Genomic DNA, 26,511 nt, shown 5'->3' with positions numbered 1-26,511 from the left:
TTTTCCCAGTATGTGAAGCTTATTTTATTTTCTTGATGGTATCATTTGAAGCACAAAAGTTTGAAATAATGTAGTCCATTTTTTTTTTTCTTTCATCATTTGGGCTTTTTGTGTAGTACCAAAGAAACCATTGCCTAGCTTATGGTTGTTAAGATTTATGTCTGTGTTTTCTTCCAGGAGTTTTATATTTGTAGTCCTTACATTTAAGTCTATGATCAATTTTGAGTTATTTTCATTTTATCATATTGTGTTGTATTATATTATAATTTTTTGTATATGATTTGAGGTAAGGTCCCACTACATTCATTTGCATGTAGTCATCCAGTTGTCACAACAGCATTTGTTAAAATGAGTATTTTTTTCACCATTTAATTTTCTTTTCTTACTTTTCAAAAATAAATTGAGCATATGTTTATAATTATGTCAGTACTGCTGGAATAACAACTGTCTTGATTACTATAGTTTGCAGTAGGGTTGAAATCAGAAAGTTTAAGCCCTCCAACTTTGTTCTTCTTTGACTATTTCTTTTGGCGCGCGCACACACACACACACAAACACACACACACAAATACAAACAAACACCCGTCTACCCATTCATCTATCACTGGTCATTTGCACTGCTTCCATATCACAGGTATTATGAATAGTGCTGCAATTAATTTTGTATTCTGCAAATTTACTGAATTCACTGGTGAGTTCTAAGAGTTTTTTGTGGCATCCTCAGGGTTTTCTATATGTAGTATCATGTCATCTACAAATAGTGACAGTTTTACTTCTTCCTTTTCAATTTTATTTTATTTTTTCATGATTGCTGTGATTAGGACTTCCAATACGATGTTGAATAAAAGTGGCGAGGTTGGGCACCTTTGTCTTCTCCTAGATCTTTGTCTTCTTCCTGAAAGAAAATGCTTTCAGCTTTTTACTACTGAATATGATATTAGCTATGGGCTTGTCATATATGGCTTTCCTTATGTTGAGTTATATTCCCACTGCTTTGTTGAATGGTTTTTATCATAAATAGATGCTGAATTTTATTAAAAGCTTTTCTGCACCTATTGAAATAATCATATGATTTTTACTTTTCAATTTGGAATATGGTGTATCACATTGATTAATTTGCAGATATTGAACCATCCTTAGTTGTAAGTTTTTTCTTTTCATCACTTTAAATATATTGTTTCAAAAAATAAATAAATAAATATATTGTTTCACTCCCTTCTGGTCTATAGAGTTTCCACTCAAAGTCAGCTGATAATCTTATGAGAGTTTCCTTATACATAACTAGTGGCTTTCCCCTGCTGCTTTTAAGATTCTCTCTTTACCTTTAATTTCCGCCATTTTAATTATACTGTATCTTGATGAGGCCCCTTTGTGGATCACTGCCTTGTCATGGCAAAGGGGTTTGCATCACTTGATGAAGCTATGAGCCGTGCTGTGTAAGGCTACCCAAGACGGACAGGTCGTAGTGGAGAGTTCTGACAAAACATGGTCCACTGGAGGAAGGAATGGCAAACCACGCCAATATACTTGATGTGAGAGCCACATGAACTGTGTAAAAGGACACAAAGATATGCCACTGAAATATGAGTCCCCCAGGTCTGAAGGCGCCCAGTACACTCCTGGGGAAGAGTGGGGGAGAACTACTAGTAGCCCCAGAAGGAACGAAGCAATTGGGCCAAAGTGAAAACAATGCTAAGTTGTGGATATGTCTGGTGATGAAAGTAAAATCCAGTGCTGCAAAGAACAGTATTGCATACGAACCTGAAAAGTTAGATCCGTGAATCAAGGTGAATTGGATGTGGTCAAGCAGATTGTAAGAATAAACATCAACATCTTAGGAATCAGTGAACTAAAATGGACTGGAAGGAACTAATTTAATCCAAATGACCATTATATCTACTACTGTGGACAAGAATCCCAAAGAAGAAATGGAGTAGCCCTCATAATCAGCAAAAGAGTCCAAAATGCAGTACTTGGGTGCGTCCTCAAAAATGACAGAATGATCTTGGTTCATTGCCAAGGCAAACCATTCATTCAACATCACATAATCCATATCTATGCCGCTACCACCAATGCCAAAGAAGCTGAAGTTGATCAGTTCTATGAAAACCTAGGAGACATCCTAGAACACCAAAAAAAAAAAAAAAAAAGATGTTCTGTTCATCATTGACAATTGGAATGCAAAAGTAGGAAGTTAAGAGATACCTGGAGTAACAGGCAAGTTTGGCCTAGGAGTACAAAATGAAGCAGGGCAAAGGCTAACTGAATTCTGCCAAGAGAATGCATTAATCATAGCAAATACTATTTTTCAACAACACAAGAGATGATTTTACATATGGACATCACCAAATAGCCAATACAGAAATCAAATTGATTACATTCTTTGTAGCCAAAAATGAAGAAGTTGTATACAGTCAGCAAAAACAAGATCTTGGAGCTGACTGTGGCTCAGATTATCAGCTTTTCATAGAAAAAAATCAGGCAGCAGGGAAAACCACAAGGCCAGCAAGTTACGACTTAAATCCCACATGAATATACAATGGAGGTAATGAATAGATTCAAGGGATTAGAACCTATAAACAGTGTGCTTGAAGAACTGTGGATGGAGGTCTGTAATATTGTACAAGAGGCAGAAAACAAAATCACCCCAAAGAAAAAGAAAGGCAAGAACGCAAAGTGGTTATGTGAGGAGGCCTTACAAATAGCTAAAGAAAGAAGAAAAGCAAAAAGTAAGGGAGAAAGGGAAAGGTGTATCCAACTAAATGCAGAATTCCAAAGAACAGCATGGAGAGAGAGGAAGGCCTTCTTCAATGAATAGAGTGTAAACCTAGAAGAATACAACAGAAGGGGAAAGACTAGAGATCTCTTTAGGAACACGGCAGATATCAAGGGAACATTTTGCCCAAAGATAGATACAATAAGGGACATAAACGATAGAGACCTAGTAGATATTGAAGCGATCAAGAAGAGATGGAAAGAATACACGGAAGAATGGTACAAAAAGGATCCAGAAGAACAGGATGACTATGATGGTGTGGTCAGCCACCAGAGTGAGCCATTCTGGAGAGCGAAGTCAAGGGGGCCTTAAGAAGCACTGCTGTTAATAAAACTGGTGGATGTGATGGAATTCCAGCAGAACTTTTCAAAACCCTAAAGGATAATGACATCAAGGTTTTGCATTCAATATGTCAGCAAAGCTGGAAGACCCAACAGTGGCCTACAGGACTAGAAAATGTCAATCCTCATCCCAATTCCCAAGAAGGATAGTACTAAAGAATGTGATAAACACTGGACAGTTGCACTCATCTCCCATGGTAGTAAGGTCATGCTTACAATCTTGCATGCTAGGCTTCAGCATTATGCGAACCAGGAAATTTGATATAATCAAGCGGGGCTTAGAAAAGGAAGAGGAACCAGAGATCAAATTGCTGACATTTGGTGGATCATAGAGGAAGCTAGGAAATTCCAGAAAAACATCTATCTTTGTTTCATCGACTACACCAAAGCCTCAGACTGTGTGGATCATAATAAACTGTGGAAAGCTCTTAGAGATGGGAATAGCAGACCATCTTACATATTGCCTGAGAAACCTGTATGCAGGTCAAGAAGCAACAGTTAGAACCCTATATGGAAAAACTGATTGGGTCAAGATTGAGAAAGGAGTATGACAGCTGTCTGCTGTCACCCTGTTTGTCTAATCTATATGCTGAACATATCATGAGAAATGCCGGGCTGGATGAGTTACAGACTGGAATCAAGATAGGCCAGAGATATACCAACAACTTCAGATATGTGCATGATAGCACTCTAATGGCAGAAAGTGAAGAGGAACAAAGGAGCTTCTTGATAAGGGTGAAGGAGGAGAGTGAAAGAGCTGACTTAATTCTAAATATAAAAAAGCTAAGATCGTGGCAACTGGTTCCATTACTTCATGGCAAAAGAGGGGGGACATGTGGAAGTAGTGACAGATTTCCTCCTCTTGGGCTCTAAAATCACTGTGGACAGTGACTGTAGCCATGAAATCTGAAGACGATTGCTTCTTGGCAGAAAAGCTATGACAAACTTAGTGTGTTGAAAAGCAGAGGCGTTACTCTGCCAACAAAAGTCTGTGTAGTTAAAGCTATGGTCTTCCCAGTGGTCACAAACAGTTGTGAGAGCTGGACTGTAGAGAAGGTGGAACACTGAAGAACTGATGCCTTCAAAGTGTGGTGCTGGAGAAGACTCCTGAGAGTCCCTTGGACAGCAAGGGGATCAAACCAGTCAATCTTCAGGGAAATCAACCCTGAATACTCATTGGAAGGACTGAAGCTGAAACGAAACTCCAGTATTTTGGTCATCTGATGCAAACAGCTGACTCAGAAATGCCCCTGATGCTGGGAAAGATTGAGGGCAGAAGGAGAAGAAGGAGTCAGAGAATGAGACGGCTAGATGGCATCACCAAAGCAATGGACATGAATGTGGGCAAACTTCGAGAGATGGTGTGGGACAGAAAGGCCTGGCATGCTGTAGTCCACGGGGTCATGAAGAGTCAGACATGACTGGGTAACTGAACAACAGTCTTGATGTGGATGTCTTTTGTTTAATCTTGTTGGGCTCCCTGTGCTTCCTGGACTCAAATACTTGTTTCTTCTCCTAGATTAGGAAAGTTTTGATTTTTATGTCTTCAAATATGTTCTTCATCCCTTTCTGTCTCTCTTCTCCTGGGACCTATACAATATGAATGTAATACACTTGGTGTTTTCTCAGCAATCTGTTAAACTCTTCTAGTTTTTTTTTTAATGCTTTTGTTTGTTTGTTTTTCTGTTCAGCTTGGATGATTTCCACTACTCTGTCTTCTAATTTGTTGACCCGTTTCTCTGTATCATTTAATTTGCTGTTGCATTTAGTGCACTTTTTATTTCAGTTATTGCATTCTTCATCTCTGTTTGGTTCTTCTTTATATTTTCCAGGTTTTTGTTAAACTTGTCACTATCCATTCTTTTTTTTTTGAGTTAGTTGAGCATCTTTAAGATCATTGGGGGCTTCCCCGATATCTCAGTTGCTAAAGAATCTGCCTGCAATGCAGGAGACCCCGGTTTGATTCCTGGGTCGGGAAGATCCACTGGAGAAAGGATAGGCTACCCACTCCAGTATTTTTGGGCTTCCCTTGTGGCTCAGCTAGTACAGAGTCTGCCTGCAATGTAGGAGACCTGAGTTGAATCCCTGGGTTGGCAAGATCCCCTGGAGAAGGGAAAGGCTGCCTGGAGAATTCCATGGACTGTATAGTCGATGGGGTTACAAAGAGTTGTACACGACTGAGTGACTTTCACTTTCACTTTCAAAGATCATTAACTTGAATTCTTTATTGGGTAGATTGCTTATTCATTTTGCTTGGCCCTTCTTCTGAAATATCTTGTTCTTTCTTTTCGAAAATGTTTCACTGTTGCTTAATTTTGCCTGATTCTCTATTTTTCTTTCTAAGTATCAGGTAGGTCATTTATTTTCTCAATCTTGAAGACATGTCCTGATGTAGAAAATGTCCTACGGGGTCCAGCACACACTCCCCTCTGTTCCTCAGAGCTTTATGCTCTAGAGGCACTCTTTATGTGGGTTGTGTTGGCCCTTCTGTTGTGGTGGGACCAACTTCTGTGGGTGCACTGGTAGGTATGGTTTGTCCCTGGTTCTGTTTGTTGTCTAATATATAGATTACCAGCCACTGGTGAGTGGAGCTGGTTCCTGGGGTGGCTGGATGCGGGGCTCAGGTCCTCCCAGAGCCAGCCCACTGGTAGATAGGGTCAGGTCCCAACTTGACTGGATGTATGGTCCTGAAGGATCCAGAGATAGTGCTGACCCATTGGTTTGTGTCACTAGGTGCCGGGTCATATGGTGGCCAGTGCTAAGTCCCAGGGTGGGCGGGGGTCTTGGTGGAGGTGGGGAGCTGTGGCAGCTGACACCCTACCAATGGGTGGGTTTGTGTCCTTGTGAGGCTGGCTGGAAAGTCCTGAGAGTTGTGTATACAGGCCACAGTTGGCACTGGATTCTGACACTAGTAAGCTAAAAGGAGGGCTCTAAAATGGCACTTGCTAGCACCAGTGTCTTCATGGTAGAATGAGCTTCCAAGAATGACTACTGCCAGCATCTGTGTCCCCAGCGTGAATCCAAATTGTCTCCTGCCCTCTCCAAGAGGCTTTCTAAAATCAGCAACTGAGTCTCCTCCAGGCTCCTTTGAATTACCGCTTCTGCCATAGATCTCAGAGCATGTGAGGTTTGTGTACACTGTAAGAGCAGAGTCTCCCTTTCCTACATCCTTTTGGTTCTCCAAAAAGCAAATCCCACTGGCTTTTGAAGCTAGATGTTGGCAGAGCTCATATTCCCAATGCACAATCCCTAGGCTAGGGAGCCTGATGTGGAGCTTAAACCCTTCAGCCCTTGAAGAGAACCTTAGAAATTGTAATTATCCTCCTGCTTGTGGGTTATCTACCAGGAAATGTGGATCTTGACTGTGCTGTGTCTCTCCCTCACATGTCTGTCTTGTTGTGGTTTCTTCTTTGTATTTTTAGTTGTAGACATCTTCTACTAGTTTTCAGGCTTTCTCATCAGTGATTGCTCTGTAAATAGTTGTAATTTTGGCATGTCCATAGTAGGACATGTACTGAGGGTCTTCCAACTCGCGTCTTGGTCTCTCCCCTATTGGCCTCTTTTATATTAAGCAGATTTTGTTTAGTGTAAATTTTAGTCACAAACAGATTTTAACTATATTTTGAGTAATTTGTATTAGATATTAGTTTCTCAAGGATTTATAATACACATCTTAACTTATAAGAGTCTACTTCACATTTATACTGATTTAATGTAATTCCAAGTAAGACAGTAGGTGCTGAGAGAGGGCATCAGAGGGCAGACAGACTGAAACCAGAAACACAGAAAATGAGCCAATGTGATCACATGGACCACAGCCTTGTCTAACTCAGTGAAACTAAGCCATGCAATTTGGGGCCACTCAAGATGGGCGGGTCATGGTGGAGAGGTCTGACGGAATGTGGTCCACTGGAGAAGGGAATGGCAAACCACTTCAGTATTCTTGGCTTGAGAACCCCATGAACAGTATAAAAAGGCAAAAAGATAGGACACTGAAAGATGAACTCTCCAGGTCGGTATGATCCAGTATGCTACTGGAGATCTGTGGGGAAATAATTCCAGAAAGAATGAAGGGATGGAGCCAAAGCAAAAACAACACCCAGTTGTGGATGTGACTGGTGACAGACACAAGGTCCAATGCTGTAAAAAGCAATATTGCATAGGAACCTGGAATGTTAGGTCCATGAATCAAGGCAAATTGGAAGTGGTCAAACAGGAGATGACAAGAGTGAATGTCGTCATTCTAGGAGTCAGCAAACTAAAATGGACTGGAATGGGTAAATTTAACTCAGATGACCATTGTATCTACTACTGTGGGCAGGAATCCCTTAGAAGAAATGGAGTAGCCATCATAGTCAACAAAAGAGTCCAAAATGCAGTACTTGGATGCAATATCAAAATAAAAAAAACCCAGAATGATCTCTGTTCATTTCCAAGGCAAACCATTCACTATCACAGTAATCCAAATCTATGTCCTGACCAGAAATGCTGAAGAAGCTGAAGTTAAATGGTTCTATGAAGACCTACAAGACTTGTAAGAACTAATACCCAAAAAAGATGTCCTTTTCATCATAGGGGACTGGAATGCAAAAGTAGGAAGTCAAGAAACACCTGGAGTAACAGGCAAATTTGGCCTTGGAGTACAGAATGAAACAGGGCAGAGGCTAATAGAGTTTTGCCAAAAGAACGCACTGGTCATAGCAAACACCCTTTCAACAACACAGGAGAAGACTCTACACATGGACATCACCAGATGGCCAACGCTGAAATCAGATTGATTATATTCTTTGCAGCCAAAGATGGAGAAGCTCTATACAGTCAGCAAAAACAAGACCAGGAGCTGACTGTGGCTCAGATCATGAACTCCTTATTGCCAAATTCAGACTTAAATTGAAGAAAGTGGGGAAAACCCCTAGAACATTCAGGTGTGACCTAAGTCAAATCCTTTATGATTATACAGTGGAAGTGAGAAATAGATTTAAGGGACTAGATCTGATAAGGTGCCTGATGAACTATGGATGGAGGTTCATCCATCCATATGACAATGTAGAGGAGATAGGGATCAAGACCATCCCCAAGAGAAAGAAATGCAAAAAAGCAAAATGGCTGTCTGATGAAGCTTTACAAATAGCTGTGAAAAGAAGAGAAGCAAAAAGCAAAGGAGGAAAGGAAAGATATACCCATTTAACTACAGAGTTCCAAACAATAGCAAGGAGAGATAAGAAAGCCTTCCTCAGCGATCAATGAAAAGAAACAGAGGAAAATAATAGAATGGGAAAGACTAGAGATCTCTTCAAGGAAATTAGAGATACCAAGAAAACATTTCATGCAATGATGGGCACAATAAAGGACAGAAATGGTATGGACCTAACAGAAGCAGAAGATATTGAGAAGAAGTGGCAAGGATACACAGAAGCACTATACAAGAAAGATCTTCATGACCCAGATTATCACGATGCTGTGACCACTCACCTAGAGCCAGACATCCGGGAATGTGAAGCCAAGTGGGCCTTAGGAAGCATCACTACGAACATAGCTAGTGGAGGTGATGGAATTCCAGTTGAGCTATTTCAAATCCTAAAATATGATACTGTGAAAGTCCTGTGCTCAATATGTCAGCAAATTTGGAAAACTCAGCAGTGGCCACAGGACTGGAAAAGGTCAATTTTCATTCCAATCCCAAAGAAAGGCAATGCCAAAGAATGCTCCAACTACTGCACAATTGCACTCATCTCACACACTAGTAAAGTAGTGCTCAAAATTCTCCAAGTCAGGCTTCAGCAATATGTAAACTGTGAACTTCCAGATGTTCAAGCTGGTTTTAGAAAAAGCAGAGGAACCAGAGACCAAATTGCCAACATCTGCTGGATCATCAAAAAAGCAATAGAGTTCCAGAAAAACATCTATTTCTGCTTTATTGACTATGCCAAAGTCTTTGACTGTGTGGATCACAGTAAACTGTGGAAAATTCTGAAAGAGATAGGAATACCAGACTACCTGACCTGCCTCTTGAGAAATTTGTATGCAGGTCAGGAAGCAACAGTTAGAACTGGACATGGAACAACGGACTGGTTCCAAATAGGAAAAGGAGTTCGTCAAGGCTGTACATTGTCACCTTGTTTATTTAACTTATATGCAGAGTACATCATGAGAAATGCTGGACTGAAAGAAGCACAAGCTGGAATCAAGATTGCCTGGAGAAATATCACTAATCTCAGATATGCAGATAACACCACCCTTATGGCAGAAAGTGAAGAGAAACTAAAAAGCCTCTTGATGAAGTTGAAAGAGGAGAGTGAAAAAGTTGGCTTAAAACTCAGCATTCAAAAAACGAAGATCATGGCATCTGGTCCCATCACTTCATGGGAAATAGATGGGGAAACAGTGGAAACAGTGTCAGATTTTATTTTTTTGGGCTCCAAAATCACTGCAGATGGTAACTGCAGCCATGAAATTAAAAGACGCTTACTCCTTGGAAGGAAATTTATGACCAATCTAGATAGCATATTGAAAAGCAGAGACATTACTTTGCCAACAAAGGTCCATCTAGTCAAGGCTATGGTTTTTCCAGTGGTCATGTATGGATGTGAGAGTTGGACTGTGAAGAAAGCTGGGTGCCAAAGAATTGATGCTTTTGAACTGTGGTGTTGGAGAAGACTCTTCTGAGTCCCTTGGACTGCAAGGAGATCCAACCAGTCCATTGTGAAGGAGATGAGCCCTGGGATTTCTTTGGAAGGAATGATGCTAAAGCTGAAACTCCAGTACTTTGGCCACCTCATGTGAAGAGTTGACTCATTGGAAAAGACTCTGATGCTGGGAGGGATGGGGGCAGGAGGAGAAGGGGACGACAGAGGATGAGATGGCCGGATGGCATTACTGACTCGATGGACGTGGGTCTGAGTGAACTCCAAGAGTTGGTGATGGACAGGGAGGCCTGGCATGCTGCGATTCATGGGGTCGCAAAGAGTCAGACATGACTGAGCGACTGAACTGAACTGAAGTGAAGGAATATAGACAAAAAAGTTTGTCCTTTCCTCCTCCTTGAGAATTCCGAACCCCTCTCTCCTTGGGGACCCCCGGACTTCTTATCAACCTGTGTAGGAATTGACTCTCTCAATAACTACCTACAAAATTACTTTTAATGGCACTCTGTTTTTTCTTGTGGCTTTGAATTACTATCTTTCACTTGTTTTCAGTCTGCAGAACTTCTTTTAATATTTCTTTTAAGGTAGATCTACTCGCAACAGATTCTCTGTTTTTCCTTATCTGGGAATGGCTTTTTCTCGCTCTCAGTTTTGAAAAATAGTTTTGCTAGACATAGCAGTCTATGTGCGACAATTTTTGCTTTTAGTGTGTTGAATATGTCATCCCACTGCCTTCAGGCTTCTGTTGTTTCTTATGAGCAGTCAGTTTGATGTTATGATTCCTTTTCTCTTGTTCCTTTCAAGATTTTCTCTTTGTTTTTCCACATTTTGTCTGTGATTGGTCTGGGTGTTTCACCCTTGGCATTTATTTTACCTATAGTTTAGTGAGGTTCTTGGCTGTAGTACATGCTTATTTTTCATCAGTTTTGGGGAGTTTTTAGCTTTTATTTCCTTAACTGTTAGTCTCTCTTGCTTTCCTCTCCTTGTGGTAGTCCTACTACATACATGTACACTGGTGTTTTTAATGGTCTTCCACATTTCTCTTGAGGATCTGGTAATTTTTCTTTTTTTTTTTTTTTGTTCCTTTCATGTCTTTTTAAAACTATTTTAAAAATCAACTATTACTGAAGTATAGTTGATTTACAATGTTGTGTATATATATATATATATGCTGCTAAGTCACTTCAGCTGTGTCCAACTCTGTGTGACCCCCATAGACGGCAGCCCACCAGGCTCCCCTGTCCCTGGGATTCTCCAGGCAAGAACACTGGAGTGGGTTGCCATTTCCTTCTCCAATGCGTGAAAGTGAAGTTGCTTAATTGTGTCCTACCCTCAGCGACCCCATGGACTGCAGCCTATCAGGCTCCTCCATCCATGGGATTTTCCAGGCAAGAGTGCTGGAGTGGGGTGCCATTGCCTTCTCTGGTGTATATATATATATATATTCCCTTTCATACTTTATTCCATTATGGTTTATTACAAGACATTGAATACAGTTCCTTGTTGTATACCGTAGGATCCTGTTGTTCATCCATGTTATATATAACAGTTTGCATCTGCCAGTTCCAAACTATCAATCAAACCCTCCTTCACTCCTCCCCCTGGGCAACCACAGGTCTGTTCTTTATATCTGTGAGTCTGTTTCCATTTCATAGATGAGTTCATTTGTGTCATATTTTAGATTCTAAATGTAAGTAATATCATATGATATTTGTCTTTGTTTTTCTTTTTCCTGATTTACTTCACTTAGTATGATAATCTCTAGGTCTATTTATGTTGCTGCAAGATGGCATTATGTTATTCTTTTGTATGGCTAAGTAATATCCTTTTATATACATAAATCACATTTCCTTTATCCATTCATCTTTTGATGAACATTTAGTCTGTTTCCATGTCTTGGCTGTTGCAAATAGTGCTGCTGTGAATATATGAAGCATGTGTCCTTTTGAATGATAGTTTTATCTGGGTATAGGCCCAGGAGTGGGATTGCTGGATGATATGGCAACTCTAATTATAGTTTATTGAGGAGCCTACATACTGTTTTCCATAGTGGCTGTACCAAATTACATTCCCACCAAGTGTGTAGGAGGGTTTCCTTTTCTCCACACCCTCTCCTGCATTTGTTATTTGTAGACTTTTAAAAAATAATATATTTATTTATTTATTTTTGGCTGTTCTAGGTTTTCATGGCTGCGTGGGCTTCTCTCTAGTTGTGGTGAGCAGGAGGCTACTCTTTTACGTGGCGAGCAGACTTCTCACTGCGGGGACTTACCTTGCTGCTGAGGACAGGCTCCAGGGCCCACAGGCTTCGGTCGTTGTGGCACATGAGCTCAGTAGTTTTGGCCCCTGGTCTCTAGAGCACAGGCTCAATAGTTGTAGTGCACAGGTTGAGTTGCTCTGTGGCATGTGGGATTTTTCCAGCCCAGGAATCAGACCCACGTTTCTTGCATTGGAAGGCAGATTTTTTCTTTTTTTTTTAACCACTGAGCCACCAGGAAACCCCTTATTTGTAGACTTTTTAATAATGGCCATTCTAACTAGTGTGAAGTGGTACCTCATTGTAGTTTTGATTTGCCCTTCTTAATAATTAATGATGATGAGCAACTTTTCATGTGTCTATTGGCTCTGTATGTATTCCTTAGAGAAATGTCTATTTGGGTCTTCTGTCCATTTTTCAATTGGGTTTTTTGGGTTTTTCTTTTGTTGTTGTTAAGTTGTATAAGCTATTTGTATATTTTGGAAATTAAGTCCTTGTAGGTCACATTGTTTGCAAATGTTTTCTCCCAGTCCATAGATTGTCTTTTCACCCTATTTATGACTTTCTTTGCTGTGCAGAAGCTTATAAGTTTGATTAGGTTCCATTTGTTTATTTTTGCTTTTATTTTTATTACCTTGGGAAATTGAACTAAGAAAACTTTGGTACTATTTATGTCAGAGAAAACTCTGTGTATGATGTGAAAGTGCATTATAACTTCATTGATTTGTGGCTCTCCAACTTTCCCAACATCACTTACTGGAGAGACTGTCTTTGCCCTGTTATATATTCTTGCCTGAAGTTGTTGATGTTTCTCCCACCAGTCTTGATTCCAGCTTGTAACTCATCCAGCCCAGCATTTCTCAAGATGTGCTCAGCCCATAGGTTAAATAAACAGTGTGACAGCAGACAGCCCTGCTGTACTCCTTTCTCAATACTGAACCAAACAGTTGTTCCATACAGGGTTCTAACTGTTGCTTCTTGACCCACATACCAGTCTCTCAGGAGACACCTTACTTATAAGTAAGATGGTCTGCTTGTCAATAACTTCAGAGATGTGGATGATACCACTATAATGGCAGAAAGTGAATAGGAACTAGAGAACCTCTTGCTGAGGGTGAAGGAGGAGAGTGAAAAAGCCGGCTTAAAACTAAATATTAAAAAAGCTAAGATCATGGCATCTGGTCCCATTACTTCATGGGAAACAGAAGGGGAAAGGTGGAATTAGTGATATATTTCCTCTTCTTGGACTCTAAAATCACTACAGATGATGACTGTAGCCATGAAATCAGAAGACAGTTGATTCTTGACAGGAAAGCTGTAACAAACCTAGACAGTATGTTGAAAAGCAGAAATATCACTCTGCTGACAAAGCTCTGTATAGTCAAGGCTATGGTCTTCCTGCTGCTGCTACTGCTAAGTCACTTCAGTCATGTCCAACTCTGTGCGACCCCATAGATGGCAGCCCACCAGGCTCCCCTGTCCCTGGGATTCTCCAGGCAAGAATACTGGAGTGAGTTGCCATTTCCTTCTCCAATGCATGAAAGTGAAAAGTGAAATTGAAGTTGCTCAGTTGTGTCCGACTCTTAGGGACCGCATGGACTGTGGCCCACCAGGGCCCTCTGTCCATGGGATTTTCCAGGCAAGAGTACTGGAGTGGGGTGCCATTGCCTTCTCCCTGGTCTTCCTAGTGGTCACATATGGTTATGAGAGCTGGACTGTAAAGAAGGCAGAGTGCCAAAGAATTAATGCCTTCAAACTGTGGTACTGGAGAATACTCCTGAGAGTCCCTTGGATAGCAAGGAGATCAAAGCGGTCAATCTTAAGGGAAATCAACCCTGAATACTTGTTGGAAGGACTGGTGCTGAAGCTGAAGCTCCAGTATTTTGGTCATCTGATGCAAACAGCTGACTAATTTGAGAAGTCTCTGATGTTAAGACTGAGGGCAGAAGAATAAGAGAGCATCAGAGGATGAGATGGCTGGATAGCATCAGTGATGCAATGGAAATGAACTTGGGCAAGCTTCAGGAAATGGTGAAGGACAGGGAGGCCTGACATGCTGCAGTCCATGGTGTTACAAAGAGTTAGACACAACTGGATGACTGAACAATGATATTCATACGTCCTTTGTCAAAGATTGATTTACTATAGGTGTGTGGGTGTGTTTCTAGGCTCTCTATTCTGTTCCATTGATTCATATGTCTGTTTATGTGCCAATACCATGCTCTTTTGATTAGGATAGCTTTGTAGTATTGTCTGAAGTCTGGGAGGGTTACGTATACTGCTTTGTTCTTTTTATTCAGCGTTACTTTGGCAATTCTTGATCTTGTATGCTGCTAAGTCACGTCAGTTGTGTCTGACTCTGTGTGACCCCATAGACAGCAGCCCACCAGGCTCTGCTGTCCCTGGGATTCTCCAGGCAAGAATACTGGAGTGATCTTGTATGGTTCTATATGAATTTTAGGATTATTTGTTCTAGTTCTGTGAAAAATGTCATGGACAATTTGATAGGGCTTGCATCAAGTCAGTAGACTCTGTGTAGTATGGCCATTTTAACAATATTAATTCTTTCAATCCAACTGCATAGGATATATTTCCATTTCTTTGAATCATCTTTAATTAAACTCCCTAATCAACTGGCTTTAAATCAGGGAGATTATCCTAAGGGAGTCTGATCTGATCAGTAAGTCTTTTAGTAAAGTGAAGTGGTAGGATTTCCTTTCATTTTAAAGGCTAAAATAAAATTCTATTAATACATATACCAGATTTTCTTTATCCATTTTATCCATTCATCTTTTGACAGGCATTGAGGTGGTCTAAATGCCACCTGCCATTGGAGATATCAGGTAATGCCATTATGCTATAAATGCCGTTATGGAGATAGCTGTTGTGAATAATGCTGCAGTGAACACAAAAGTGCAAGTATCTCTTCAACATCCTGATTTCAACTCTAGGACATATATTCAGAAATGGGATTGCTGGCTCATATGATACTGCCTTTTTTAACTTTTTTGAGGAACTTCCACATAGTTCTGCACCATTTTTCTTTTCAATGAATAGCATTTAAAAATCCCAGTTTCTTTATAGACTTACGAACACTTGTTTTTTGTTTTTGTTTTTTTTTTTTAATATGTAATAGCGATTCTAACTGGTTTGAGGTATTTTCACACCATGGTCTTAGTTTGCATTTCCCTGAAGACTAGTGAGTTTGGGCACCTTTCTGGTTATATGTATATCTTTCTTGAAGAGATATCTATTCAAGGCCTTAACCTACTTTTTAGTCTTTTTTTTTTTTTTTTTACTATTGAGTTGCAGGAGTTCCTTATATGTTTTGAAATTAACCCCTTATCAAGGATATGATTTGTGAATATTTTCCTTTCATTCTATAGGTTGCCTTTTCACTTTGTTGGTTGTTTTCTTTGCTGTGCAGAGTTTTATAGTTTGATGTAGTCCCAGTTGTCTATGTTTTCTTTTATTGTATTTTCATTTGGTGTTATATCCAAAAAACTCATTGTCATAAGGCTTTCCTCCTGTTTTCCTCTAGAGATTTAGAGTTTTAGATTTTATGTTTAAGTCTTTAATACATTTTAGCTGATATTGTGTGTGGTATCAAATAAGGGTTCAATTTCATTCTTGCACATGTGAATTTTCAGCATTCCCAGCACCATTCAGTAAATGGATGAAGCTAAAGGACATTATGCTAAGTGAAATAAGGCAGTCACGGAGGGATAAACACTGCCACTTGTATGGGCATCTAAAAAACTCAAGTTTAGAGAAACAGAGGTAGAATAGTATTTGCCGGAGGGGGGCAGGGGGAAGGGGGAAATAGGGATTTGCCAGTCAACAGGTAAAAAGTTTTGATTATTCAAGGTGGATAAGTTGTAGATGTCAGCTATACAGCATTATGCCTGCCATTTATAATACTGTATTGTACACTTAAAAATCTGTCGAGTAGAACTTATGTTAAATATTCTTACCACAATAATAAATAATATGTAGATATATACGTAGATAACTAGACAGACAGCTGGATGAGTAAACACATAAATGCGTAGATAGATAGGCAGAGACACAGAATAAAATGAGGTATAAGAGAAAGATTCCCCTGGGTTGTTCTAAGAAAAACTGGAATATGTCATGAATTCTGCCAATGGATTTGGAAGAGGTCCTCAAACCTCAGATAAAAAATGCATCCCCTCCTTATACCTTATTGGAACAGTTGAAGACCTGAGCAAAAGATTCAGCCAGCACTTGCCTGGATTCCTGACCCTGGAAACAGCGAAATAGTACATTTGTATTGTTTTAAACTATTAAAATTGTGGAAATGTGTTGACACAGTCACATAATCTAATTTACTCTCTTTTTGTCTGTAACTGAATCCTTTCCACTGCTGTGCCAGATGGCTAAAGGCAATACTGTCCTCCTGCATTTCCTAATGCTGCTACTATAGTCCTACTGATTTAAAGGTAGCCCCTTGCCTGCATAGAACTTGCTCACCTAAATAAAAATTGCCACAAGCCTGTGAATAAAGCCTTCCTAAAGTGTAGTGACCTGGCAAATTCATAAAATCATGTGGACAACCCTTACAAAAGGCTAAGATCAAGGCAAGCTCCCCAGGCTGGATGAAAAAAAGTCAACTGCAAAACAGGAAACACTTGACTTCAAGAACCTCATAGGCTTCTGAACACTATTAAGGTCAAAACTACCACAACTCCCACATGCTAATCTAAGGCTTAAAACCTCAGTCAAGCCTTAACCAGAAGATGCTCAGACCTTGGGAAATGTACAAATCTTAGACCTAATAATACAATTAAAAAAACAGATCTGTACAATTCTTAAAGACTGAGTTATCAGTTTTGTCCATTCTAAAGGAGATCAGCCCTGGGATTTCTTTGGAAGGAATGATGCTAAAGCTGAAACTCCAGTACTTTGGCCACCTCATGCGAAGAGTTGACTCATTGGAAAGGACTCTGATGCTGGGAGGGATTGGGGGCAGGAGGAGAAGGGGACAACAGAGGATGAGATGGCTGGATGGCATCACTGACTCGATGGACGTGAGTCTGAGTGAACTCCGGGAGCTGGTGATGGACAGGGAGGCCTGGCGTGCTGCGATTCACGGGGTCGCAAAGAGTCGGACACGACTGAGCGACGGATCTGATCTGATCATCATATGTGTTTGTATATATGCATGCATACATGTGTGTATCAGCAAATTTGTTTGGAAGGAAGTAAATCGGAGAAGGCAATGGCACCCCACTCCAGTACTCTTGCCTGGAAAATCCCATGAACGGAGGAGCCTGGTCGGCTGCAGTCCACGGGATCGCTAGGAGTCGGACACGACTGAGCGACTTCACTTTCACTTTTCACTTTCATGCATTGGAGAAGGAAATGGCAACCCACTCCAGTGTTCTTGCCTGGAGAATCCCAAGGACGGGGGAGCCTGGTGGGCTGCCGTCTCTGGGGTCGCACAGAGTCGGACACGACTGAAGCGACTTAGCAGCAGCAGCAACCACTGAATATGTAATTAGGCAATAATTCCTAATCTTGCGATCAGATACTTTATTTACCATTCCGGAAGAGTATCCATGAGATTTTTAAATGATCTCTGAAGAATTCCATTTTACTCAGGTTACATATAAAAACATCATTTGGCAGATGAATCCTTTGAACATTCTTATAAGGTGAAAGCATACACAGTTTATTTAGGAAAAAATAGTCCAATGGTAGTATTTAAAAATGTTGTCCATATATTATCAAGCTTAAGAAAAATTAAAATATATGAAATAAAATTCTATACTTCTTTAGAAATTTATGATAACCTCTTTTCCTTAATAATCTTGACATTGCTAATTACTAAGCTACTATAACAAAGAAATCAAAAAATATAGAAACGAAAGTAGATTCATCTCTCATCTCTCTGAGATTAGAAGGCAATGTGTAGTCCTAAATACGTGACTTCCATCCTTGGGACAAAAGATGCTGTTTCAGTACTTACTGTCTGCCACAATGAGGAAATAAGGAGAAGGTAAGGGACCGCAAATATAATTCCTTTTATGGATGTGCCTATAAATGACATTCTTTATTTCCAGTTATGCCCTGTTGGCCAGAACTTAGTCACCCGGGTATGCCAACTGTGGAGAAAACTGGGAACATATCCTGTACGTGATAACCATATGCTCTGCTAAAACTTAGGAGCTCTAAAATTAGAGAGATAATGAATAGATATTGGACTTCTAGTATTTGTCTTTAGCTCTTTCCTAATCTTTCTACATACAGTAACTTATTGTGTTGCCATCTTCTATTTTCAGGGGTAGTATTCCAAAATTACTCTTCAAAAATATACAAGCCATTTATTATTTCAAAAATAAATGAGTGCAAAGTTTAAAAATTCTGCTCTTCAAAGGAAACTATAAAAAAGAATACAAACTACAGACTGAATGAAAATATGTATAAGTCATATATCTGATAATTTACGTCGATAATATGTAAAGAATTCTCAAGACTTAATAAGAAAACAGAAAACCCAAATTTGTAAAAAGTGAGCAAAAATTTTAGCAGACATATTACAAGGGATACACAGATATCTATCATATACACACACAAAATTCTCAGCATCATTATTCATTAAAGAAAGGGAAATTTACCACAGTGATATACCACCACACCTATTAAAATGGCTAAAATTAAAATGATTGACTATAATACTGATTAAGATGTGGAGAAACCGGGACACTCATACACTGCTACTACGAATGTAAATGGTATAACTATCACTTTGAAATGTTTAGAAATTTTTTTTAAAGGTAAACATATAGCAACCATATGATCTATATAGCAACCATATGATCCAATTATTCTGCTCCTGGATATTTACCCCAAAATAAATGAAAATGTATGTCCATACAAGTCATATACACAGATGTTCACAGTAGCTTTATTTTATATTAGTCAAATACTTGAAACAAGTGAAAGTTTATCAACAGTGAAAAGGATTAATAAACTATGGTATATTCATATAATAAAATATGAATGATACAGGGATAAAAAGTGATGATCTATTTATATTTATAACAAGATGAATAGATACCAAATTATTATTCAGTACAAAAAGCCAGACCTCACCTCTTGCCAAAATAGTATCTCCTCATTCCGTGATTTCATTTGTTTAAAATTTTAGAAAACTCAAACTAATCTTTAGTGATAGAAACCATGTCAGTTGCAGTCTGAAGATGGAAAAATACTATGCATAAGTAGAAAGGGAATTATAAGGAATCACAGGGAAATTGTTGGAATTGATAGATATGTTTATTATACTGATTGTGATCATTTTATAGGTGTATCCATATAATGACATATTACATTGTATGCTTGAAGTATGCAAAGTTTATTGTATATCATTTATGCTCACAAGATTTTTTAATAAATGAACAGATTCAAGAATATTATTGGGTTTAGACATGACAGAGAAGGGTGCAAGCTACCATTTAGATATGGAATAGTCCATAATCCTGTGTACTCCTTTGAGTCGGTATTATGAATGTGAATGTCATCTGTCATTTGTGTCTCAGTTGGAAAAAACTGGAACTTCTGTTTGAGTTTTGTGCTTGGACTAAGGACTGTAGAGCAAGACATGGTCCCTGTGCTACAGAACTCTTACAAAAATTGCAGGCAATGCTACTCTTCTCAGTGTACATCTCAATTAAATTGTGAATTCCTCAAGTAACACAGTATTGTAGACTCATAAAATATTGGAAATAAGATCAATTTAGGTTTATGTAGTCCAGCTTATTTTCAGAAATGGAATTGAACTTACACAGTAGCACACAGAAATATATTGGCATAGTTGGGATTAAACCTACCTCTCCTGGCTCCCTGCCCAAAGTTTTCTCCATTACATCATTTCTCTTACTGAACACTAGACTCTGAGCAAAGTCAGCGATCAATAAATTTGCTTAACAACTGCTGATCGAAATTGACAAAAAGCACAGAAGAGTCTCTTCACAGTTACATTCTTTTCTGAGGTTTAAGCAACGAATAGTTCACAAGAATAAGAAATAGGGGAAGATTCTGAATCTTCCTGTTTATTTCTTCTTTTCCTCTTTAAACGGAGATATATTTACATGAAAGTGCTGTAAAGTAAACAAAGAATAAACAATTAAGAGCCAGTACCTACAAACAATAAGAAAAAATAGTTGACACTGCGATGGGAAAAAATTTAGAAATGACTGCTAAAATGTCAATTTATGAATTAAGACTCTTAGTAGAGGTTAAATTAATCTGGTTCACAATCAGTGGGAGACCTTTGAGAGACTCCATGCTATTTATAGTAAAGACTCTGAAGCTATGCTGTTCATTTATATCAGGTAACAAAATTACTACTGCAACAGAAGCACTTTGTAGGATCTATGGCACTTGGCAGGAAAAGTATTGATTCCAAGCCAAGGAAATGACAGTACAGTGTAGCTGCTGCTGGATTGAAGAAGGAAAAATAAAAGAATAGATAATAACAGATGCATGTGGGCAGTGAGAAGAAGTGCAATCAGTTCAGATTAATTATGAGCCCAATATGTGTGCAGAGACACATTTTGAAGAAATTCAAGATAAAAGAGAGTAAGCAGGTAGGATGGCTGTAGGGAATTGATATTCAGACAAAAAAGACTACATTCACATCAGTTAGGATAAAGGACCTGTCACAAGAAGGACATCATGAATGACTCTGTAAGCAGGAAGAGGTAATCACAGGCCCTGGCACATGGAGACACATTAAATCTGCTCAAGGGAGTAACTTCTAGTTCTTGTCATCATGTGATGTTCATTTTTCTTAAGCCATTTTGAGAAATGCATTATGGTAAACAGGAGTACTGATGACTTATTAAGGAAGTAAGTGCTGAAAAATATTAATAAAAACAAACTATAGTTTCTAATTGAGTCAACTGTCATATCCCAAAGTCACATATGTAATAAATTCACCATTATAGATTATAGTCCATAGTTACAAATACAAAGAAAACAAAACCAACAAAATTGCTTTGTCCTAAATGGATATCATAAAACCCATCCATTCTGATCATCTGAGACGCCCTCATCAGATTTTATTGCAACAAGTTTGTGTTCTCCAACAGCAAATATATAGTAGAAAGTTCAGAGGGAAGGAACTGCTATAAAAAGGTTATCAGATGAAAAATATTTGTAAAGCCATAAAGATAAGGGGGTTTCATAAAAATCATGAGACAAAATAAATCTTAATCAGGAGTCAATCTATGTAGAAACATACATTTCTGCACCTCGATTGATCATGATACCAACACATTCTATGATGTAAGATGATTTAAATTTAGAGTGATGCCTCAAAAATCGCTGGAAGAATGAAAAATCATCTTCAGTACACTCTACCACAAAGACATGAAAGTGAGAAATACAGTATGGAAATGCCTCCATGCAAAAGTATTAAAATGTAAAAAAATTGCTGCCTTGATTATAGAAGCAACCTGGAAAACTCCCTTCTATGAAACATTTCACTGGTCATGAGGCATTTTCTAGACAAGCCACCGTAAACTCCCTGGTAAAGGTAAGAGATATATATTTGGCATATGGCTTTTGCTTGGAAATGAGAGAAATCCAGCTAAAATGATTAAAGAATTTTTCAGTTAGTTTATGCATCTGAAAAGCCTAGTGTATTCAAATATAGCTGGATAGAGGTATATAAGGTGCCAGGAATCTATTGTTCTTTACCCCTTAATTCCATTTCTTTGTGTTTTTTTAACCATTTTATTTTGAAAATCTTATTAACTTACAGAAAATTCAGAAGACTATTACAAAGAGTTCACATATATCCTTTATTTAGCTTTCCCTAACATTAGTCATTTAGATAGCCATAATGCAATTGTCTAACTGGGAAATAAACAATGCTACCATGCATTAAGTTGTTTTGTCACTTCAGTCTCTTCCTACTGTAAAAATTCCATTTTTTCCTTGTTTTCATTACCTTGATACTTTTGATGAATACTGATCACTCACTTTTGTAGATAGGTCTCATTTGAGTTTTTCTGGTATTCCTTATCTAATGATTAGGTTGAGGTCATGCAATTTTGGCAATAAGTGCATCATATTGAAGGAAAACAATGCCAATATATCTTATTTCTGAAGATGTTCACCTTGATCACCTGGTTAAGGTTTCCTCTGCCAGGTTTCCCCATTAGTTAATATTTCTCTCTTTGTAATTGATAAATAACTTGGAAGAGCCACTTTTGAGACTATGTAAACAACTTGTTTCTTCTCAAACTTTCACCCAATGATTTTATCACTTTTCGGTAGGTATTGTCTGGAAAAATCATTCTGTGATGTCTGCCACAGCTGTGCTTCCTCATTAGCTTCAGTCTCAAAGGGACAGTGCTAAAGAAATAGGGACTACAAGTTGCTCTTGGTGACATCCAACCAGCTCAGCAGTCCCGATGAAAGAACCAGTTCCTCCAGTTGCAACAAAACACGGAGTGCCACGGGTAGTTTCCTTCGTTTAGATCATATATTCATTGCTGAACTGATACCTCAGATAGCCAAGGGGAGGCCCCTGTCACAGACCAAGCCGGGGTCATTCTCCCACACCTGCAGTTGGAGGATGGGTTCGGTTGTCCCACTATAACCACAGGAACTGAGAATAGAGGAGAGGAGGTTCCCCAAGATAAAAGCAGTATATTGTTACCAGAAGAGATGGTAGATGCTGCAGAGGCACCATCAGGATACCTGCCACACTAAGGGATAGCCAGTTATTCTTGATACGTTTTGAGATCCAAGTTTGTGAAAGACAGTTTCTAAACCCATAAATATAAAAGTGCTTAAAAATATAAGCACTTAAATGTATCTTGTTTATCACAATATAGAAGACTGCAAATTCTTGGTCATTGATTTCATTGCTGTAGTGTAAATTTCCTTCTCCTCTGTCCTTAATATAAATAGGAAAAATAACCATACTTCTACAGTTGAAATAGAGTACTTGACATAATACATGACACATAGGTAACTGCTCAAAAATATCATGGTTGTTATTATGATTATTACTATTATTAAATACTCAACTTGACACATATTAATGTAGAGTCTGTTATATACAAGATACTACTAGGTTTAGGACGCAAAGATGAATAAGAAAGTGTTCTGTGTTAAGGAACACAGAGACTAGTGTGGAGGATAAAATATGCACAAAGCTCTACCAGGCAGGATGTTACAAGTTTTCCATAATAGGAATCAGTGCTATGCATATATTATATGTTTATGTTTTTATATATTAAGTCCCTACTTAATCTCTTCTTCAGGCAATACAAAAACAGAAAATAAAGGAATGCATTTTCAAACAGCTTTTTCTTAAAAGATTAGTCATTCTACACACTTAACCTTTCAGATATAAATTGGATGTCACATTAACCAGCAACTGAATAGAGTGAAGAACAATTGACTTTATTGTTACTAATATATTAGATAGAAAGACTTAAAGATCACAACAAGTAATCTAGTCAGAATGTTATTTTTCAGCATTTAATGTTATAGCTCTTCATGCATGACAAAAGACCTCTGCATTTTTTTCCCCTATACATGAAGAAAATCAGATTATTTGATTTGTTTGACAGGAAGCTTTGTGATTTAGAAACCACTTTTGAACTAAATGACCAGACTGTTGCTAAGCAACTGTGTAAAACACTTCTTAAGTACAAAAGACACAGCTAAAATACAGCATTGTAAGGTCTATAGTAGTATGTCTGACATTTTTGTACAATCAGTCTAATATTTTCAATATTCTCTTTCATAAATCAATTATATATGTGTGTGAGTGTGTGTATTCAGAGAAAGTAAATAGATTGAATGTGAAATTGAAAGCAAAATCTCAACCCAATTGTGTGAATTTACAATAATAATTTTTCAGGTCTGTTTGGCCCTGTTAGCCTGCCACGACATAAAATTTTTCTAAATATTTTTAGAAACTCTTGAAGCTTCTACACAGAGTATTATTCAGATGTTCTGGATCAATGATTGCTCTGCAAATAGATTTTACATTTCACAGATCTTATTTCTGGAAAAATACCAAAACAAGAAAGTATTACCTGACTTGACAACATATATTCCAATTTAGAAATAATTATATAATTAATGTAATTTTATTGTGAGTAGTTAGTAAAAATTCAGCAATTTATTACTTAGTAAATGTAGATTTTCATTACTAACACTACAGAGGCCAGATATATACTTGTCACTTCTTAAACAGAAAGATAAGATACACTTTTCCTGTAAAGCTGTGACAAGTGGTAAGCCTGATCCTTTGAAACCAGAAAAATAAGCCCTTGGATTACTTTCCTATGAAAATACTGCTTTACTTTACAGAAGTAGCTCTATCATCAGGTAAACTTGGCAACTCATGAAGCCAACACTGTGAGGAGCTAAATTAACCACTTACCTCAAGATGCCTGCCCGCTGTGGTCCTAACTAGAGATTGTCAAACACTTAGCTATTACAAGTGACCCATTTCTGTTTCATTCACATAAGAACATTCCTTTCACAAAAGTCATATGGACAGAGCAAAAACAAGGACTTACCCTGGAAGGCAAAGGTCTTTGAGTAATTTGCCTGCTAAGCTACAAAGCCTCTTGATGAAAGTGAGGGTGGAGAGTGAAAAGGTTGGCTTAAGGCTCAACATTCAGAAGACGAAGATCATGGCATCTGGTCCCATCACTTCATGGGAAATAGGCGCAGAAACAGTGGAAACAGTGTCAGAGTTTATTTTCTGGGGCTTCAGAATCACTGCAGATGATGACTGCAGCCATGAAATTAAAAGACGCTTACTCCTTGGAAGAAAAGTTATGACCAACCTAGATAGCATATTGAAAAGCAGAGACATTACTTTGCCAACAAAGGTCTGTCTAGTCAAGGCTATGGTTTTTCCACTGGTCATGTATGGATGTGAGAGTTGGACTGTGAAGAAGGCTGAGCGCCGAAGAATTGATGCTTTTGAACTGTGGTGTTGGAGAAGACACTTGTGAGTCCCTTGGACTGCAAGGAGATCCAATCAGTCCATTCTGAAGGAGATCGGCCCTGGGATTTCTTTGGAAGGATTGATGCTAAAGCTGAAACTCCAGTACTTTGGCCACCTCATGCGAAGAATTGACTCACTGGAAAAGACTCTGATGCTGGGAGGGATTGGGGGCAGGAGGAGAAGGGGACAACAGAGGATGAGATGCCTGGATGGCATCACTGACTCGATGGACATGAGTCTGAGTAAACTCCGGGAGTTGGTGATGGACAGGGAGGCTTGGCCTGCTGCAGTTCATGGGGTCGCAAAGAGTCAGACACGACTGAGCGACTGAACTGAACTGAACTGAAGCTACTTTCTGTAAGACTGAGTCCTAGGGGATATTCACTTCAGTTCATTTCAGTTGCTCACTGATTCCAACTCTGTGTCCCCATGGACTACAGCAAGTCAGGCCTCCCTGCCCATCACCAACTACTGGAGTTTACTCAAACTGAGATCCATGCAGTCGGTGATGCCATACAACCATCTCATTCTCTGTCATCCCCTTCTCATCCTACCCTCAATATTTCCCAGCATCAGGGTCTTTTCCAATGAGTCACTTCTTTGCATCAGGTGGACAAAGTACTGGAAGTTGTTGAAGATGTTGAAGTTTCATCTTCAACATCAGTCCTTCCAATGAACATTCAGGACTGATCTCCTTTAGGATGCACTGCTTGGATCTCCTTGCAGTCCAAGGGACACTCAAGAGTCTTCTCCAACACCACAGTTCAAAATCATCAATTATTCGGTGCTCAACTTTCTTTAAAGTCTCACATCAATGTATGACTACTGGAAGAACCATAGCTTTGACTAGACAGACCCTTGTTGGCAAAGTAATGTCTCTGCTTTTTAATATGCTGTCTAGGTTGGTCATAACTTTTCTTCCAATGAGCAAGTGTCTTTTAATTTCGTGGCTACAGTCACCATCAGAAGTGACTTTGTAGCCCAAAAAAATGAAGTCTGTCACTGTTTCCACTGTTTCCCCATCTATTTGCCATGAAGTGGTGGAACATGATGCCATGATCTTAGTTTCCTGAATGTTGAGTTTTAAGCCAAAATTTTCACTCTCCTCCTCATTTTCATCAAGAGGCTTTTTAGTTCTTCTTCACTTTCTGCCATAAGGGTGGTGTCATATGCATATCTGAGGTTAGTGATATTTCTTCCAGCAATCTTGATTCCAGCTTGTGCTTCATCAAGCCCAGCGTTTCTCATGATGTACTCTGCATACAAGTCTTGACGTACTCCTTTCCTGATTTGGAATCAGTCTGTTGTTCCAGGTCCACTTCTAACTGTTGCTTCTTTTCTTTTAAATTAATTAATTAATTTTTTTAAGTTTATTTTTTTATTTTATTTTTTATTTTACAATATTGTATTGGTTTTGCCATATATCAAAATGAATCCACCACAGGTATACATGTGTTCCCCTTCCTGAACCCTCCTCC

Source organism: Bos indicus x Bos taurus, chromosome 5, assembly GCF_003369695.1.
Source record: "Bos indicus x Bos taurus breed Angus x Brahman F1 hybrid chromosome 5, Bos_hybrid_MaternalHap_v2.0, whole genome shotgun sequence".
Lineage (NCBI taxonomy): Eukaryota > Metazoa > Chordata > Mammalia > Artiodactyla > Bovidae > Bos > Bos indicus x Bos taurus.
This window is presented reverse-complemented; position numbering follows the sequence as displayed.